At 39.9% G+C, this 3,778-nt stretch overlaps 1 non-coding gene across 1 annotated transcript; it reads left to right on the top strand.

The window, feature by feature from the left end:
* Positions 1-2,947: 2,947 nt before the first annotated feature.
* On the top strand, positions 2,948-3,055 carry LOC127742594 (small nucleolar RNA R71). The gene has a single exon (XR_008003936.1). It is a non-coding gene; the product is annotated as a small nucleolar RNA R71 (small nucleolar RNA).
* The last annotated feature ends 723 nt before the right edge of the window (positions 3,056-3,778 follow it).

Genomic DNA, 3,778 nt, shown 5'->3' with positions numbered 1-3,778 from the left:
AAACTATCTTGTTCATATTCTTTCATTCTACACATTTTTTATAATACACTATTTGAGAGAGCAATATCAATTGGTTCAATAGTGCTAAACTTGTAATCATACACTCTTCTAGAGAGTACTCATTTCATCTCAACAATTCTTTGAGAATTGTTTTCTTGTACACTTTGTAAATTGGAGTGTGATCTCCAAGGTTGAGTCAAGAGTTATAAACACTATAGTCGGTGAGGATACCAAAGAGGTATACTAAGTACTCAAGGCAAATCTTAGAGAAGGTATCTCTAAGTGGAGTGGGTTAGTATACGAGTGGTGATCATATACCGTGAGGTGTTAGAAACTAAGGACTCGGATTGTAAAAGGTTTTGCGCGAGCACCTTGAAGCTTGGCAATAGTGGAACTTCTCAATTGCGATTGAGAAAGAAAGTGGACGTAGGACAAGGATTGTGCCAAACCACTCTAAATAGCGTTTGCATCTCTCCAAACTCATCTCTTCAATATTATTGTCTTTTACCTTTGAGCAAATAAATTGTGATCGAAAAGTAGCTTCGTAAGTACTTAAGGAGTAGCTTAAGTCCGATTGGTGAAAAGCTTGATCAATTTATTTGAGTTGGTGTCTATTGGAAAGTAAAAGCTCCTTATAAATGCTTAGCAATTGAGTTAAGCTCTTGGAAAAATACTAGTACAATAACACTTTTGTATATTTTCTTTAACTTTCGCAAAAAGATTCATTGTTGTTGCAATACTCAATTCACCCCCCCTCTTGAGTAATTGTGCATAGGTTCTACATCCTGTGGGGTCCACAGATCCTGAGGTGTCAAGGATTATCATCCCTGCACCAATGAGGCATGTAAAACTCCCTCTGCATGCAATCCTGGCGTTCAACGCCAGATTGATGCTTGTTTTGGGCGTTCAACGCCCATTTGCAGCATGTTTCTGGCGTTGAACGCCAGTTCCATGCTTGTTTCTGGCGTTCAACGCCAGCTTTCCTCAGGGTGTATTCCTAGCGTTTAAATGCCAGGATGTTGCCTGTTTCTGGCATTCAATGCCAGATCCATCCTCTGTTCTGGCGTTGAACGCCAGCCAGATGATCCTTACTGGCGTTTAAATGCCAGTAAGCCCTTCCTCCAGGGTGTGCTTTTTCTTCTGCTATTTTTTATTCTGTTTTTAATTTCAGTATTTATTTTGTGACTCCACATGATCATGAACCTAATAAAACATAAAAGAATAATAAAAGAAAAATAAAATTAGATAAATAAAAATTGGCTTGCCTCACAATAAGCGCTTCTTTAATGTCAATAGCTTGACAGTGGGCTCTCATGGAGCCTCACAGGTGATCAGGTCAATGTTGTAGACTCCCAACACCAAACTTAGAGTTTGATTGTGGGGGCTCTGTTTGACTCTGTACTGAGAGAAGCTTTTCATGCTTCCTCTCCATGGTTGCAGAGGAACACCCTTGGGTTTTAAATACAAGTTAGTCCCCATTCAATTGAAGGACTAATTCTCCTCTGTTAACATCTATCACAGCTCCTGCTGTGGCTAGGAAAGGTCTTCCAAGGATGATGCATTCATCCTCCTCCTTCCTAGTGTCTAAGATTATGAAATCAGCAGGGATGTAAAGGTCTTCAACTTTTACTAACACGTCCTCTACTAATCCATATGCTTGTCTTATTGACTTGTTTGCCATCTGTAGTGAGATTATGGCAGGCTGTACCTCAATGATCCACAGCTTCTCCATTACAGAGAGTGGCATAAGATTTATGCCTGACCCCAGGTCACACAGAGCCTTTTCAAAGGTCATGGTGCCTATGGTACAGGGTATTAAGAATTTGCCAGGATTTTGTCTCTTTTGAGGTAAGGTTTGCTGAACCCATGTATCTAGTTCACTAATGAGCAAGGGAGGTTCACTTTCCCAAGTCTCATTACCAAACAACTTGGCATTCAGCTTTATGATGGCTCCTAGATATTGAGCAACTTGCTCTCCAGTTACATCTTCATCCTCTTCAGAGGAAGAATAGTCTTCAGAGCTCGTGAATGGCAGAAGGAGATTTAATGGGATCTCTATAGTCTCTATATGAGCCTCAGATTCCTTCAGGTCCTCCATAAGGAACTCATTCTTGTCTGGGAGACATCCCATGAGGTCTTCCTCATTGAGATTCACGTCCTCCCCTTCCTCTCTAGGTTCGGCCATTTTGATTATATCAATGGCCTTGCACTCTCTTTTTTGATTCTCTTCAGTATTGCTTGGGAGAGTACTAAGAGGAGTTTCACTGACTTTCTTACTCAGCTGGCCCACTTGTGCCTCCAAATCTCTAATGGAGGACCTTGTTTCACTCATGAAACTTAAAGTGGCCTTAGACAGATCAGAGACTAAGTTTGCTAAATTAGAAGTGCTTTGCTCAGAATTCTTTGTCTGTTGATGAGATGATAATGGATAAGGCTAGCTGTTGCTGAGCCTGTTTCTTCCACCATTATTAAAGCCTTGTTGAGGCTTTTGTTGATCCTTCCATGAGAAATTTGGATGATTTCTCCATGATGAATTATAGGTATTTCCATAAGGTTCACCCATGTAATTTACCTCTGCCATTGCAGGGTTTTCAGGATCATAAGCTTCTTCTTCAGAAGATGCCTCTTTAGTACTGTTGGATGCATTTTGCCATCCATTCAGACTTTGAGAAATCATGTTGACTTGCTGAGTCAACATTTTATTCTGAGTCAATATGACATTCAAAGCATCAATTTCAAGAACTCCCTTCCTCTGAGGCGTCCCATTACTCACGGAATTCCTCTTAGAAGTATACATGAATTGGTTATTTACAACCATGTCAATGAGTTCTTGAACTTCTGCAGGCGTTTTCTTTAGGTGAATGGATCCACCTGCAGAATGGTCCAATGACATCTTAGAGAATTCAGATAGACCATAATAGAATATATCCAGAATAGTCCATTCTGAAAGCATGTCAGAAGGACACCTTTTGGTCATCTGCTTATATCTTTCCCAAGCTTCATAGAGGGATTCACCATCTTTTTGTTTGAAAGTCTAAACATCCACTCTAAGCTTGCTCAGCTTTTGAGGAGGAAAGAACTTAGCCAGAAGGCCGCGACAGCTTATCCCATGAGTCCAGGCTATCTTTAGGTTGTGAATCCAACCATATTCTAACTCTGTCTCTTACAGCAAAGGGGAAAAGCATGAGCCTGTAGACTTCAGGATCTACTCTATTAGTCTTAACAGTCTCACAGATCTGTAAGAACTCAGTTAAAAATTGGTAGGGATCTTCTGATGGAAGTCTATGGAACTTGCAGTTCTGTTGCAGTAGAGCAACTAGTTGAGGTTTTAGCTCAAAATTATTTGCTCCAATAGCAGGGATTGAGATGCTTCTTCCATCAAACTTGGAAGTAGGTGTAGTATAATCACCAAGCATCCTCCTTGCATTATTATTTTCGGCTGCCATCTCCTCTTTTTTTTTCAAAAATTTCTGTAAGGTTGTCTCTGGATTGTTGTAATTTAGCTTCTCTTAGTTTCCTCTTCAGAGTCCTTTCAGGTTCAGGATCTGCTTCAACAAGAATGTTCTTGTCCTTGCTCCTGCTCATATGAAAAAGAAGGGAACAGAAAATAATAATAGGGATCCTCTTTACCACAGTAGAGAGATTCCTTTATGTTAGTAGAAGAAGAAAGGAATAGAAGAATGAAAAGGTAAGAATCCAAACACAAGGGTGACGATAGGTTCAGATTCTTGAGATGAAGAGAAGTGTTAGTAAATAAATAAATAAATAGAAGAAGATG

This window comes from Arachis duranensis, chromosome 1 (assembly GCF_000817695.3).
Source record: "Arachis duranensis cultivar V14167 chromosome 1, aradu.V14167.gnm2.J7QH, whole genome shotgun sequence".
In the NCBI taxonomy this organism is placed as follows: domain Eukaryota; kingdom Viridiplantae; phylum Streptophyta; class Magnoliopsida; order Fabales; family Fabaceae; genus Arachis; species Arachis duranensis.
Note: the sequence above shows the minus strand (reverse complement) of the source record. Positions and strands in the feature narration are given on the sequence as shown.